The following is a 17,123-nucleotide window of genomic DNA, read 5'->3' on the forward strand; positions in this document are numbered from 1 at the left end:
CTGCCCTCAAGTTGCAATTTTAATGTTACTCTAGAAACAGGCCCTATCTTTCTGTAACTTTTCTCTTTGGTTTTTGCCTCATGAATAGGACACTTCAATGTTTTCTTGAGTAGCAGTTACTCTGTTGGCAGTGGAAGCACTTTTTGCTTTTTAAAAGATAATCCTCTGTAATATGCCTTGTGTGCTTATTGCACCTATGCCTCATATCTATTGAACTTTTAAACTTTGAAAGTTATGTATGTTTGGCTAGTTCTGAAAGCATTTAGGGTTTTCAGGATTGACATCTTTACCATGCTATTAATGGGCTTTTACCTGTATTGAAAAGTAGAACATTTAAAACATTTCAGGAGTGTGTAGCACAAGTGGCTTTCATTGTGGACAATTACTTGTAAAGAAACTATTTGGGGTACCTGAGTGGCTTGGTCAGTTGGGTGTCTGCCTTCATCTCAGGTCATGATCCCAGAGTCCTAGGATCGAACCCCCCATCACTCTCCCTGCTCAGCAGAGAGCCTGCTTCTCCCTCTCCTTCTGTTGCTCCCCCTGCTTGTGCTCTCTTGCTTGCTGTCTCTGTCAAATAAATCTTAAAAAATAAAAAACTATTTGTAAGCTTCCTGAGAAAGTGGATATGCAAATATACATAAGCAGGCTGTTGTTATGTTAGACTGAAATGTGATACCTTTTAGAATTGTACTTAGCACTTTTCTATGGTAAAATATCAGCCTTTTCATTTTAGAAATCTAATACAGGGGAAATAACACATTTCCCCTTAGTTGCAAAATACATGTTTCAAGAGCAAATGTCTGTCTGAGCAAGTTTGTTTCCTAATTTTTTAATACTGTAAGTCTGTTATCCAATTTTGGCTTATTGTCATTTATTCTCATTTTTTGTTGCCAATGAAAAAAATAAGTGATTTCGTTTAGTTTTGTTTTTTTTAAATATTTTATTTATTCATGAGAGACACAGAGAGAGAGGCAGAGACACAGGCAGAGGGAGAAGCAGGCTCCACACAGGGAGCCCGATGTGGGACTTAATCCCAGGACCCCGGGATCACACCCTGGGCCAAAGGCAGGTGCTAAACCACTGAGCCACCCAGGGATCCCCATGATTTAGGTTTTAAGAGAGACTCTGCTTCTGTTTCCTTCCCTTGGATAAATGGTTTCTCCATCTGCCTTGAGCTTTAAATGTAAGGCTTCATGTGACTATCAGTTGAATGTGGTTAACATCAGTTTTCACATCTACCTGCTCTTAACCATATACAACTGATTAGTTATTAAGTCTTGTTGATGTTTCTTCAGAAATTTTTTTTGCTTTATCCTCATATTACAATCCCAGTTTGCAGTTAAATCAGTTGTTGAAGCTGGGATTAGCAAACATTTTTGGTGAAGGAACAGGTAGTAAATATTTTAGGCTTTACAAGCCAAAGTTTTTCTTATTCTTTCTATTTTGTGGGGGAAAGGGTTGCTTTGTTTTGAACAGCTCTTTAAAAAAAAAAAAACGTAAGAACCATTCTTAGTTTTCAAGCCTTACAAAAACAGGCCATATGTGACATGCAGACAGTATATTGCCAGTGGACCATAGCTTGCTCACCTCTGGTCTAGGCTATTACAACTTCCTAATTGAATAATTTGTCACCAGGATATTACTCCATCCCCTCCATTTTCCACAATACTGCTAGAATTATCACTCTAAAATATGACCAATGTTACTTCCAGATAAAACCTTTTATGTGCTCCTGTTAGCTAAATTTTCATATGTAAGGCATTTATATACCACTTTTGGGATTTTGCCATTTCTTCAAAACTTCTATTATTGCCTCAGTATTTTTTTATTGGCTTCTTTTGGACTTTTTTTCTTAAAGTAAAATTTATATTATTCTATAAATAGGAAATGAGTATTGATTGCTATAACTAGAAAACCAGTAAACAAAAGATAATAGTAAAAAGAAATACAGAATTATTAAATGCCTATTTCCTTTTTAAAAACTTATTCATGAGAGACACAGAGAGAGACACAGAGACATAGGCAGTGGAAGAAGCAGGCTCCCTGTAGGGAGCCTGATACTGGATTCAGTGCCAGGACCCCGGGATCACAACCTGAGCCAAACAAGTGCCTCTAAATGCCTGTTTCTTATACCACCCCATCGTATGGTACCATGCTTCAACAAAACCACTGACTTGCAAGATAAAGCCTTTGTTCCTTAGCATCCCATATAAGTCTCTTCATAATCTTTTATACTGCTCATATTTAGTTGGAAGGTTGCTGAACTAAAGCAGAAGGTTAAGTAAAAAGCAAGATGCTGGCCTTATTTTGAAAATCTGATGCTGCTGCAATCATTGATGTCATTTTAAGTAAGCCTCGTTTTCTTCTGTGCTGTCCTTAGGAAAGGATATTCATGGTACATTGCTGAGGGTATCATCAGAGCTGTTGTCAAGAAGACTATAGGAGCAGGCAGAGACACAAAGTCTACCCAGAAAACTCAGAATGCCAAACGAGCATTCTCTATATTACTCTTATAGTGGTTAAAGAAGTCCTAAAACTATTTGTCTCAATTGGTCATTTAAATTTAATAATAGAAAACTAGCCATCACAATTGTGTAGTAACATCTGTAGAAGGATGGTCCAGACTTTATATTATAGGCCTAGCCTTGTGCTTCAGCAATACTGGCCGTCTTAATATTGACCTTGGATGCCCATCCTTTAAAATAGGGCCAACTCCTACTTTTGATTCAAGACCCATCTCAGTAACCTGACCTTTGTCCCTTTAGTTAGGCAAGTTTTAAAAAATAATAATAGCTTTAGTGAGATAGAATTCATATATTTTAATTTTTACCTTTCTTTTTTAAGAGAGCATAAGCATGGGGAGCAGGGAGGGAGAGGGAGAAGCAGGCTCCCCACTGAGCGAAAAGCCCAATGTGGGATTCAATCCCAGGACCCTGGGATCATGACCTGAGCTGAAGGCAGACATTTAACCAACTGAGCCACCCGGGCACCCCTAAAATTTACTTTTTTAAAGTATACAATTCAGTGGTTTTTAGTATATTTACAGAGTTGTGCAGTTATGTCTAAGTTAGGCATTTACCCCCAAAAGAAACCCCATATTCATTAGTTATTCCCTGTTCTGACCACTACCCCCTAGTCCCTGGCATCCATATCCCTATGGATTTGCCTCTTCTAGACATATCATGTAAGTGGAATCATACAATATATACTATTTTGTGACTGGCTTCTTTTACTTTATACAATTTTTCAAGATTCATGAAGTCGTAGCACATATCATTACTTCATTACTTTTTATAGCTGAGTAATATTCCATCGCACGGACATACCACATTTTGTTAATGTTAACATCTGTTAGTGGATATTGTTTCCTTTTTTTTTTTTTTTTGCTATTATGAATAATGCTACTACAAACATTCATAGCAACATGCCATGTGTAAATTTTTGTCTGGATATATATTTTTTACTTTCTTTGGTATATAAGGAGTAGAATTGCTGGATCATTTGGTAGCTTAATGTTAACCTTTTGATGAATTACCGAACTGTTTTCCAAAGCAGCATTATTATTTTACATTTCCACCAGCAGTGTACAAAAATTTAAATTTCTCCACAACCTCATCCAACATTTGTTCTCCTCTGCCTTTGTAGGCAAATTTTGGTTAAAATGCCTCCTTACTAAACCATTGCATATTCTATTACTATTTAACAATGACCATGTTAGAATATAGTTTTTCCTTTTTTAAAAAATTGAGATATAATTGACATATAACATTATATTAGTTTCAGGTATACAGCAAAATGATTCAGTATTTATATGTATATTGCAAAATGATTACTACAGTAAGTCCAGTTAAAATTTATCACTTTGCATAGTGACAATTTTTTTCTTGTCATGAAAATTTTTAAGATCTACTCTTTTAGCAACTTTCAGATATTCAATACAGTATTATTAATTATGGTCAGCATGCTGTATATTACCTCCCCGAATTACTTATTTTATAACTGAAAATTTGTATCTTTTGATCTTGTTCACCCATTTCACCCAACCCCCAGCCCTGCTCTGGCAACCACTAATTTGTTCTCTGTATCTGTAAGTTTACTTTTTTGTTCTTTTTAGATTCCACATGTAAATAAAATCATAAGATATTTGGCCTTCTCTTTCTGATTCATTTCTCTTAGCATAATGCCATCAAGGTCCATCCATGTTACAAATGGCAAGATTTACTTCTTTATTATGGCTGAATAATATTTCATGTGTGTGTTTTTGTGTGTGTGTGTGTGTGAGAGAGAGAGAGAGACAGACAGAGAGAGAGAGAGAAAGAGAGATTTTCTTAATCTGTTTGTCCATCAGTGGACACTTAGGTTGCTTCCATGTCTTGGCTATTTTATTTTTTAAGATTTATACAGATTAAGATTGAGAGAGAGAGAGTATGTGTACATGCCCAGGGGGAGAAGGAGAGACAGAATCCTAAGCAGACTACTTGCTGAGCGTGGAGCCCAGTGTGGGGCTCAATCCCACAACCCTGCGATCATGACCTGAGCTGAAATCAAGAGTCAAACAGTTAATCGACTGACACTGGGGTGCCCCTTGGCTATTTTAAATAATGTTGCAGTGAAGCTAAAGGTGCATGGAATATAAATTTTCTGTTTACCTCTTAGACTTTTAGCTCCTAGGTTTCGATGTCTTTGTCTAGATACAGAGAATCTAGCAGAGTATGTGGCAATTCATAGAACACTTAATACCTAGCTTTTAATTGTTATATATAAAATTCAGTGATAGTGTTAAGACTAATTGCCAGTTTAAATTATAGACACACATGACTGTAATTTGAAGGAAGACTTGATTTAATAATAGTGATTAGAATTGGAGTTCTGAATTGAGCCAAAAGATTTCTCTAGTGGTTTTGTTTTCTGTGATACTTTATTTATAGAATTATAGTGACCTTGGATGTTAGTGAAACAAGGCTTTGGTTTACTCATCAAAGATGATTTAGTGATTGATTTTGAATAATCTGGTAGTTGTGACTTGACATATACTACACAATAATACAGTCAGTGGCCACAGTTTATTGCTATGAAAAAAATCAGGTTTTAAAAATTTCATTTATTTTAGAGAGGGAGTAGAGATGAGTTGGGGGTTGGGAGGTAGAAGGAGATAGAATCTCCAGCCGACTCCATGGGGGAGGACAGAGCCTAATGCGGGGCTCGATCTCATGACCCTGAGATTGTGACCCGAGCTGAAATCAAAAGTAGAACAGTTAACTGTCTGAGCCACCCAGGCACCCCACCAGTTGTTGTTTTTAATGAATTGTGGTTCACCTCTTTTAGTGGAAGTATATGATCCTTGAAATAATCCTAAGATGTCTTAAAAAGGTTTGATTATATAAAACAACATGGAAAATTTCTAAAACAGCATCTAAGAATAAATAGATCCAAGTGACTATTATTCCTTTCAGAAGAGTCACTGTTAGAGGTGATGTACATCAAATCCTGCTGCCTTTGAGCACAACATTTAAGGGAAACAATTTTTGGAAGGACTGTCAAAGTCTAAAGCATGTTCTATTTAGATACGGTAGGAAAATCTTCATACTTGAAATTTTTTTGATAAACAAGACAAAATGTCAAGCTTAGTAATAATAGTTTTTGTTTAAAATGAATTTTTTCTTATGTGACTTACAAATGACTCTTAGTAATATTTATATCATGTGTGATATTCATGTTAAAAATTAAAATTTGCTTATAGTCAACTCATAATTAATATATGAAGATGTTTTACTAGTTTCAGGTGACTCCTTGGTGCTTTGATTAATTTAAATGTGCTTTACAGAAACTTTACTAAGTACTTTACTAAGTTCATACTTCATGTCCTACAGCTTTTTTAGACTCAGGGCAAGAGACTTAAAGCACTTCATCCAAGTATATACTTTGTTAAAACAAGAAAGATTTCATGTAGTCATTGTAGAAAAGCCATACCATGAGGAAATACTAGAACTTACCAGTAGATGACATTCTTTTGAAACATTGCTTATTTGTCATCTGCTTGAGGAGACATGGTGGAGTATCTGTTCGCTAAGTAATGGAGCCTGTAATTGGATGTGGCTGTGCCCCAGTTACTCTTACATTGCAAAGTGCCTTACATGCACAAGCGGTCACTGAGGCTTTGTTTGGCAAATGAGGGCCTTCCCTGTAGTTATTGTAGTGATGGCATCTTTGTGTTCTTTTACTGTTTTGTTTTTTTCTATCTCAATGAAAAGCCATTAATCTTAGTTTTTTGTTGAGGCAAGGACAACCATTCTGTTGACAGCCATTTCAGTTCCTTCAGTTCCCAGAAGTGTTAAGTTTGTTTAAATGGTGACTATGGGCAACTAAGTAACAAAGTGAAAAACTACGTTTCCTGATATTAAATATTTCATCAGATTTATGTGCTACTTGCCTTTGAGATACCTGTGTGAATTATTCAGGTATCTGATTTTATTACTGCCAAATTGTACTTTCTATGGGACAAATAAGTGACAGACCTTGTAAACTAGTTATTTGAAGTGTAACTACATATATGGATTCAGTCATTTCCATTTTTGATCTTAGTAATTACCCAAGAATCTCTTAAACAAGGGAGAACAGTAATCTTTAAAATATTTATGTAGCTTTAATAAACATGATTTAATGTATTCCTAAAAATACCCATGTAGGATACATGGTCTTGACTAGATTTTTACTAGAAGATACATTGAATCACTTGCCCAAGATAACAACTTAGGCCGTAGGTGAGAAAACCTTCTCATGCCCTTCCTGTTAAACCACCATGTACACTTAGAACTGTTTTGTTCAGAAAAGAACTATGTAGTTTGTTCTTTTTACTGTGTGTGTATATGTGTTTAGTTTTTGTGCTTTGATCTCAACAGTAGCTACTAGCAAATTCATAATACCAAGCCACAGTATTATGATTATTAAAATAAATGAATGTATTGAGCATATGTTTCCACTAGTTCCTAAACATGTTTAATGGAGTTGGGGCTTTGAGCCAAAATGGCTTTTTTTTTTTTTTTAAGTTAAGCTTCTTTAAAACCTCACTTTGCACAACACTTTCCAAAGCGTGAAGCAAACTAATCTGCTTAATACATTAACATTGAGGTGGCATTTGTTTCTGTTTCCCTGACTGGTTTCCCTTAAGCAGTCTACTGGTACTAAGTTGTTCACAGGTATCAGAATTAACCTTTCTCTGAATTGTTCCATAAGTAACTCACACTGCCCAGAGCTAATTCCTAAGTAGCCGCCTAGCCAAATCTTCTTTTATTCTTTAAGAAAAAAAAAAAAGATTTTATTTATTTATTTTAGAGAGAGAGAGTGGAGTGTGGGGGGGTGGTTGCAGAGGGAGAGGGGAAAGCATCTCGAGCAGACTCCCCGCTGAGCCTGAAGTTCAGCATAGGGCTTGATCCCACAGCCCTGAGATCATGACCTAAGCGACAACCAGGAGTCAGAGGCTTACACAGACTGAGCCACCCAGGTGTCCCTTCTTTCATTTGTAACTTTTCTTAGATCTCTCCTTTTTGTGGACTCTGAAGCTATTACTTTGACCTAATGGAAGAAACAGACTGTAGAATAAGACTTTCAAAGGTTTGACTTGGTCTGTCTTAAGTAGGTCATTGGTAGCCTACCAGTTACATACCTTTGATCTGTGTTAATTCATTCTCTTATTTATAAATTCAGGTCAAATGCTCAAAAAACTCCTAAAAGGGTGTAATATCTAAACTGAAATCAAAAGGGTTAATAAGAGTTTGCCAGGGGAAGAAGAGGGAAAGTAATATATCACAGAGGACATGCAGTATCTTTGAAAGCTGGGTGGCAAGAGAGAATATGGTCAACCAGAGGGACAGATATTTTGCTTGAACTATACAGTGATGGAGCTGGAAAATTTTGAAGATGCTGCTTACTGTAAAGAGAGGCAAGGGCCTGACCATAAGTAAACCATATTAAGAGTTTAGATTGGGACGCCTGGGTGGCTCAGTGCTTAAGCATCTGCCTTCAGCTCAGGGCGTGATTCTGGAGTCCCGGGATCAAGTCCCACATTGGGCTCCCTGTGGGGAGTCTGCTTCTCCCTCTGCGTATGTCTCTGCCTCTCTCTGTGTGTGTCTCATAAATAAATAAATAAAATCTTTAAAAAATAAAGTTTAGATTGTATTCTGAGATTTGGGAAATTATTGAATGTTTGGGGGGTTTTATTTGTTTAAAAGAGAGAAAAGAGCTTGTCTGGTTAGATTTGTTGGGGGAACAATCCTGATAGCAACTGACCACATGGAACTAAAGTTAACTAATACAATATGTTGGCCTACCAGCAAGCAGCCTCCTTTGGAGATACTACAGGTTCAGTTCCAGACCACAGCAATGAAGCAGATATCACAGTAAAGTGAATCAAATGAATTTTTTGGTTTCCCAGTGAATGTAAAAGTTATGCTTACCCTGTACTGTAGTCTGTTAGTTGAGGAATAGCATATCTAAAATAACAATGTACATACCTTTATTGAAGGTACTTGATGCTAAAAATGATTTGAGCTTTCATCATTTGAGCTTTCATTTGAGTTTTCAGCAAGTTGTAATCTTTTTGCTGGTTTAAGTTCCTGACTTGGTGTTGATGGCTGCTGACTGGTCAGGGTGCTGGTTGTTGAAGCTGAGGTGGCCTTGGCAATTTCTTAAAACAAGGCCACAATGAAGTTTGATGCATCAGTTGACTTTCTTTAAGGAATGATTTCTCAATAGCCTGTGATGCTGTTCAGTAACATTTTACCCATGGTAGAATTTCTTTCAGAGTTGGAGTCAGTCCTCTGAAACCCTGCTGTTGGTTTATCAACTACGTGTATGTCATATTCTAAATTCTTTGTTGTTAGTTCAGCAGTTTTCTCAGCATCTTTACCAGGTAGAGATTCCAACTCAAGAAACCATTTTCTTTGTTCATTCATAAGAAGCAACTCCTCATCTGTTCAGGTTTTATCATAAGATTTCAGCAATTCAGTCACATCTTTAGGATTCACCTCTAGTCCAATCCTAATTTTCTTGTTATTTTGCCATATACAATACCTCTTTCACTTTAAAACCCCTAAAGCCATCCATGAAGGTTGAAATCACTTCTTCCAAAATTCCTGTTCCTCTTGATATTTGACCTCTTTCCATGAATCACAAATGTTTTTAATGGCAGCGTCTAGAATGGTGTCTCCTTTCTCCAGAAGTTTTTAGTTCACTTTGTTCAGTTCCATCGGAGGAATCTGTGGCAGCTGTAGCCTTAAGAAATGTACGCGTTAAGTAAGACCTGAAGGCCACGATTACTTCTTGAGCCATAGGCTACAGAATGGATGTTGTGTTGTCAGACATGAAAACAACATTACTCTTTTTGTCCATCTCCACCACAACTGGTGCGTTGTGACCAGGTGCGTTGTCAGCAAGCAGTCATATTTTGAAAGGAATCTATTTTTCTGAGTAGCAGGTCTCAACAGTGGACTTAAAATATTCAGTAAAACTATGTTGTAAACAGATGTGCTGATATTCAGGCTTTGTTGTTCCATTTGTAAAGCACAGACAGAGTAGATTTAGCATAATTCTTAAGTGCCTTAAGATTCGGGATTATAAATGAGGATTGGCTTCAACTTAAAGTCACCAGCTGCATTAGCCTCTAACAAGAGAGTCAGCATGTCCTTTGAAGCCGATCACTGACTTTTCTCTAGTTATGAAAGTCCTAGATGGCATCTTCTTCCAATAGGAGGCTATTGGGTGTAGCCACCTTCATGAATGATCTTAGCTAGATCTCCTGGAGAACTTGCTGCAGCTCCTGCCCCAGCACTTCCTGCTTTGCCTTGTACTTTTCTGTTAAAGAAAATGGCTTCTTGGGACAGCCCCGGTGGTGTAGCAGTTTAGCCCTGCCTGCGGCCCAGGGCGTGATCCTGGAGACCCTGGATCGAGTCCCACGTCAGGTTCTCTGCATGGAGCCTGCTACTCCTCTGCCTGTGTCTCTGCCTCTCTCTCTCTCTCTCTCTCTCTCTCTCTCTCTCTCTCTCTGCATCTCTATGAATAAATGAATAAAATCTTTAAAAAAAATGGCTTCTTTTCCTAAGCCTCATGAACTAACCTCTGCCGGCTTCACACTTTTCTTCTGCAGCTTCCTTACCTCTCTCAACCTTCATAGAACTGAAGAGAGTTGGGCCTTGCTTTAGATTAGGCTTCGGCTTAAGGGAATGTTGTGGCTCGTTTGGTCTTCTGCTCAGATCCCTAAACAGCAATAAGGCAGTTTTGCTCTCTTATAATTTGTGTGTTCACTGGAGTAGCTTCTAGAACTTTTCCTTTGCATTCACAATCTGGCTAGCTGTTTGGCACAAAAGGCCTATCTTTCGGCCTATCTTGGCTTTCCACACACCTTCCTCACTAAGCTTGGTCATTGCTAATTTTTGAATTTTTTTTTTTTTTTAAGATTTATTTCTTTATTTTAGAGCGAGAGTGAGAGAGCATGAGCAGGGGGAGGAGCAGAAGAAAAGTATGTCAAACAGATTCCCCACTGAGCACAGAGCCCAGTGCTGGGCTTGATTGCACAGTCGTGAGATCTGACTTGAGCTGAAATCAAGTCAGTTGCTTAACTGACTGAGCCACACATGTGCCCCTAGCTTTTGATTTAAAGTGAGACCTCTCCCTCTCTCTCTCTCTCTCTCTATGTGTGTGTGTGTGTGTGTGTGTGTGTGTGTCTCTCATGAATAAATAAAATCTTAAAAAAATAAAAAATAAAGTGAGAGGTATACGACTCTTCCTTTCACTTGTACACTTGGAAGCCATTGTATGGTCATTAATTGCCCTAATTTCAATATTATTGTGTCTCAGGGAGTAGAGAGGCTATAGGGGAGAAGGAGAGACATGCAGTGGGAGGTGCAGGACAGCTGGTTGGTAGAGGGGTCAGAACACACACGTTTATGTATTAGTTCACCATATTGTATGGGTACAGTTGTTGGTACCCCCAATTACAGTAATAGTACGAAATGTCACTGATCACAGATCACCATAACAAATATAATAATAATGAAAACGTTTGAAATATTGGGAGAATTACCAAAATGTGAGAGAGACGAAGTGAGCAAGCGCTGTAGGAAAAATGGCACAAATAGTGCAGGGAGGCAACAAACCTTCAATTTGTAGAAAATGCGCCATCTACAAAGCACAGTAAAGGGAAGCCCAATAAAATGAGGTATGCCTATATTTGTGCTTCCTAGAAGTTTGATAATGTTTTTCCATCTCTGATCTTTACTTCATGATATCCTCTAGTTTGTTGACCACTCCACCGTTCATTTTTCTTCATCTTTTCCTGCTCAATGTGGATCTCTTGAACAGCTGTTTCAGTAGTTCTTAGATCTCTTGTATTTTTCAAGGACAAAATAGGTAATAAAACATACTTGGTATACAGTATCAGCATTTTGGTTTATTTCTTTTTTTGTTCTTAATACATAGCTCTATATTTGTATTTATATCCTATGATTTTCCCTTATTTTTCTAGTTTTTGCATTTCTCACATTTCAAACTTTAAAAAACTCTTCATAAAAATTTTTATTAGACACATAATATTCTGGTCAGTGGATCATGATTTACTTTACCTCATGTCCTAATGGTAGATACTTAGCATCGTTTACATTTTTTTGCTGTTAGAAAGAATTTACCTAGAGTTTACTAGGTTATAGGTTAAACTATTTTAGGTTTTTGATCACTGCTGTGTTGGGAGGCCCATAGCAGGTATGTTAAGAATATGCATATTATACCATAATAGATACTTACTCAAAACAAAAACATTAACTTGAAAAGAAATATGCACGTCTATGTTTATTGCAGCATTATTTACAAAGCCTATGTGGAAGCAACCCAAGTGTCCATTGATAGATGAATGAATAAAGAAAATATGATGTGTGTGCATACACACACACACACACACACACACACAATGGAATATTACTCAGCCATTAAGAAGAATGAAATCTTGCTATTTCTGACAACCTGGATGGACCTAGAGGGTATTATTCTAAGTGAAACAAACCAGACAGAGAAAGACAGATACCATATGATTTCATGATGTAGAATCTAAAAAATAGAATAAACAGTAACAGACTCAAATACAGAGAACAAAACTGGTGGTTGCCAGAAGGGAGGTTAGTGAGGGGATAAGTAAGGTAGGTAAAAGGGATTAAGAGGTATAAACTTTCAGTTATAAAATAAGTCATGGAGATACAAAGTACAGCATAGGAGATAAAGTTAATAATATAATAACACTGTATGGTGTCTATATTTATTATGAGGAGTATTGAGTAATGTATAGAATTATTGAATCACTGTGTTATATACCTGAAGCTAATATAACATTGTCAGCTATAGTTCAGTCTATAAAGGTGGGAGAGTGGGATAGAAGGAAAAGAAAGAATATACAGATTATGACCTGCTGAATGAGGACACACAAACCACCTACACAGAGTTGGCAGGCAACTCTCTCGGCCTCTGAGCTTCCATTTTGGGGAAGTGAAAACCTTGGTGTGGTTTTGATTTGATTTGTTTCAGTACACTCACTCAAAATAGTCACAAGATGTATTACTTATGGATTGCAGAACTGGGGGAGGGATGCACAATGAGCTGGAGGAAGGGCAGTCTTCTGTCCCAGGCTACCAGCAAACAGAAGATAGAACACGAGATAGCAAGCATCTGTTACTTACAAGGTGGTTGAGGTAACAGTCACTAGCTTTTCATGGGTTCAACTCTAAGCAATTATTTAAAAATGTGCCCCAGGAAAAGCAAAGCAGGAATTCGTGGTGGAAATCCTAAGTTCAGGTCCTTATCTAAATGTGCAGACTGTGGGTTTGTGCAGGGTTGTTATACTGCAAAATGCCTAGGTAGCAACTCAAAATAGCTAGTTTCTCATCACAATTGCGAATTGCTGTCCAAAGGAGTTGTACCGGTATGTGAATGTAACTATTTCATGATGTCTTTCCCAGCCTTAACTTTTATTTCTTAAAATTGCTTGCCAAATTACTAATGAGAGTGGTATCATACTTTATTTTTATTTCTTGAGTATTATGTGGTAGGCCACATTCCCAGATACTTAATAATCACCAAACTTCCTGACTTTTTTTTTTTTTAATTTTTATTTATTTATGATAGTCACAGAGAGAGAGAGAGAGGCAGAGACATAGGCAGAGGGAGAAGCAGGCTCCATGCACCGGGAGCCTGATGTGGGATTCGATCCCGGGTCTCCAGGATCGCGCCCTGGGCCAAAGGCAAGCGCCAAACCACTGCGCCACCCAGGGATCCCAAAACTTCCTGACTTTTAAGTGTTCTGTTGATGTCCTTTTGGACACTTATCCATTAGGAATCTAAATATTTTTCTTACCAATTTTGTGAGCTTTTGATTAACAATCTCCTATGTGGTATTCCTCTTTGAATATCTTTATTAAACTCATTGTTTCAATATAAAGAAATTTGGTAGTTTTGTATAGACAAATCTGTTGTTTTCTTTGTGGTATTTTAAATCTCTAATTAAAAAAAAAAAGTCACCCAGAGATTTATAAATAAGTGTAAATTCTTCTGATGGTTTTAAGAGTTCCTTTTTTTAATGTTGTCTTTTTCAGTTCACTATGTAGGTGTATCATATGAAGTGAGTGTTAAATTGAGCTGTTTTCCAATTTCCCCAGCATTCTTTATTGAGTCTTAACTCTTGCCTTTTGATGTGTGATATTTTTATCCTTCTCAAGTTAATAACATTTGAGAATTTACTCTGTATGCACTGTTCTGAGCACATTGCATGAATTATCTCATTTGTCTTTACTCCTCACAGCCACCCTGTAAGGAAATGGAGGTACATAGAATGCTTCTGTGCACTGTGCTCTGATTGTACTTTCATTTCTATACCACGGCTATCTTTCTATTTTTATGTCTTAATTATTAGACCTGAGATATGTTTTCCTCTAGAGAAAGTGTAAGATACCTCTACTATTTCTTTTTTTCTATATATTTATTTCTTTTTCCAGATGAATTTAAGCACATCATGTCATGTTCCAAAAAGAATCTCATTGGAATATTTGTCAGAGGTGGTTTAATCCATGAATTATCTGGAAATAATCACATCTTTGCAGTCAGTATCAGTCAAGATGTGTCTCCTGTACTTAGTCTTGACACCTGGTGCATTCCAGGTGCTGAATATATGTCTACTGAGTGAAAGAATAGATGACTGGAGAAATCTTTGTTTATTGTCTCCATCAAGTCTTGGTTAATACCTCTCGCTGATGATTTTTAGCGTTTCCCCATCTGGTCCTGCACATTTCATATAAGTGTTATTTCTTGGCATTGTATATTTATTTGTTGTTGCTGCCATGAGCAGTATCTTTTTCCTGGAGTTTTCTAATTACTTGTTGCCAGCATATGAGAAAATAATTTGTGGTTCCATAATTTTCTCATTAGTTATTTAAGGTTATTCCTGAGGAATCCTTTGGATAGGCAGTTATTTTAGTGTGTTAATAATAATTTTGTTTTTTATTTCCGTATAATTGTATCTGTCATTCCTGTTTTAGAATTTCCCAAATAATGTTGAAAAGATTGATGGTAATGGGCATTGTTGTTTTGATGCTGATTTTAATAGAAATATAACTTTTCACTTTTAACCATGATGTTGGCTGGTGGTTTGCAGTGCATGGTATCATTGTTTATCTAGTCCTGAATATTATTCCTTGTGAAATACATTTTAACGAAAGATTTGGGGTTGACTTTTATCTGACGTTTTTGATGTCAGCTGTTTTTGTTGCTGCTCCAGAGCATTGTTATGGAAGATTATTGAGTAGCACAAACTTGTAATCTTTTAGTTGAGCTAAAGAAGACATCTTTTCATTCTCTTGTGATAATGAGTGTTTCTCTGCTTTCTTCTGGTTGGCTCCCTGTTCCACTGAACCTGAATTCTGGAGGGTAGAAGAGCAGAGACTGCAGCACACACACCTGTTGCTGTTAGGGTGTAGAGCTTGAGTATTTCTACATGCATGAATTTCTCAAAGCATTGGGCTTGGATATATACACATGGTGATAATCATAACAGCAGCAGCAGCAGTGACATCACCCCATCTAGAAAGTGTGGGGCCACAACACTGTGTTAAGGCTCTCTGTGAATTATTACCATTTGGTCCTCAAGAAAAACACTATAAGTAAGTTAGGCCAGCTCATTTTAGACTTGAGGGAACTGTGACCTAGAGAAGTGGTGGTTTGTTCAGCATTGTACAGCTGAGAAGTAACAGAGGCAGGATTTAGGCCTGGAACCTAGACACCAGAGCATATACTTTTCACTGATACTTTATCCCTTGTTACTTTGTGTTTGTGCTCTTATTTGGATCCTTTTGACTGGTGAGAAACAAAAGTTACTATAAAATAGAACCACTCCCCCCCCCAAAAAAAAAATAGAACCAGGCCTTAGGGGTAGATGGATGGATGGATACAGAGCTTATGAGCTTGGAGGGACTAATGTATTTTGAAATGTTTATGGAGCCCAAGAATACAGTTATTGTCTTAGTGGCAAATAATGAACCTTCCTCCATTAATAATGATAACACAATTTTCTTAGAAGGAGGTTTGTCTAATTACTTTAAGGCTAGGTAATAATTTATTTCTAAGGACTTAGAGTCTGTGTAGTTGACATGCTTTGTACTTGTAAATTTAGTGAGTTTTTTCCTCTCCATTTTGCAGACAAGTCGGTAAGATTGGCATAATCCGTAGGTGCTACTAATGCTATAATCCGTAATTTCCTCTTCTCGTCACTCTCTCCCATAGTATTCCTAAAACAGCATTGTATTTGTGGCACCCTCAGAGTGAAAGACACTTACTTGTTGTGAAACTCAGGATATGTGTTTTTTGAAACAAGACACAAGTTTGTGGTAGAGTAGGAAATATCTAAGCAATTAGCCTTCATCATATCTGGTGAAGAAACTAGATCAGTGATTGAGAGGGAGCAGGAACAGCTTGCCCATTTGGAAAGGTACTGAATTTTAAAATCATTTATAGGACTTTTTCAAATAACCCCATTTCTTCATGATTAAATTCCCTAACCTAGTGAGTTGGGTTTGCTGGGGCAGAGAAATGTTCAAGAGCCACTGTACTACTAGTCAGCACAGGCAAGGAATAGCTTTTTATTGAAGCTTAACAGTAATTTTTCTGTAACGCTAGTCCTTTTAAAAAATAAAAATAAAAAGAGCACATTAGAAGGTTATTACTTTTCTCCCTCTCTGAATAGAAATGTTCCCAGCCTGGAAAGAAGTCTTATCTTATTTTAAAATTTCTTTGGAGGGAGCCTCAAAGTTTCTTTCTGGACTCTTTCCCAACTCAAGGAATTGCCTGAAATAGTCTTCCTCGTGTCTCACGAATTAAAAACCTCATTTTGGCCCACCTGCTTCAGTTATGGTCTCTTGCATTTTAATCTAGCCTTGTATCAGGGCTTCTTTTTCTGACTCTTGGCTATTACTTACGTTTGTCTCTAATTCATAAAGTGGTGTACTTGTGTATTTGTAGAAATTTGCCATTTTCTTCTAATTGTGTCCCAGTGCAGTTTGTGGAGTATTAAGATCTGTCTTACAATCCAGCCTTAGTCCTATTGTGTATTTTACTGGGTTCCTCACCTGGTTGTAGCATCAGATGAATCCCATCCTTTTTTCCCTTTCTCTTTGCCTTTTCCTGTCTCTTCCTTAGTACTGCCCATGTTTCTTAGACCCTCAGGATTTTATCCTGAAACTAATCTTATTTTTAATTTAAGTAAAATCAGATTCTGACATCTGATGTGCAAAAGATAAATTTCCCTCTCTTGAATGTAGAAGACTTTTAATTTTGTAAATATTGAAATTTTCCATTAATAAGTGGTCTGTTAAATATGCACTAAAACTGTTCCTTTATATATCTTTAAAGCCAAACTTTTTATTGTTTTTAATACTTTTCTTAAATGCAAAAAGGAAAGCCATTAGACTTTCCTTATTAAAATGCAAAGCCTAGTGTCTTCTAGCTTTTTGAAGAGCTTTTGTCCATTATATAATCTGTAAAGTAGCCAAGAGTTCCTCAGAAGCAGGACATCATTCAGATTTGAAACAATTATGGCTTGT

At 37.0% G+C, this 17,123-nt stretch overlaps 1 protein-coding gene across 6 annotated transcripts in view; it reads left to right on the plus strand.

Annotated features, from left to right (window-relative positions):
• NF1 (neurofibromin 1) overlaps positions 1 to 17,123 on the plus strand; it is a 265,517-nt gene that overhangs the window by 174,702 nt on the left and 73,692 nt on the right. The window lies entirely within an intron of this gene.

Source organism: Vulpes lagopus, chromosome 12, assembly GCF_018345385.1.
Source record: "Vulpes lagopus strain Blue_001 chromosome 12, ASM1834538v1, whole genome shotgun sequence".
In the NCBI taxonomy this organism is placed as follows: Eukaryota; Metazoa; Chordata; class Mammalia; order Carnivora; family Canidae; genus Vulpes; species Vulpes lagopus.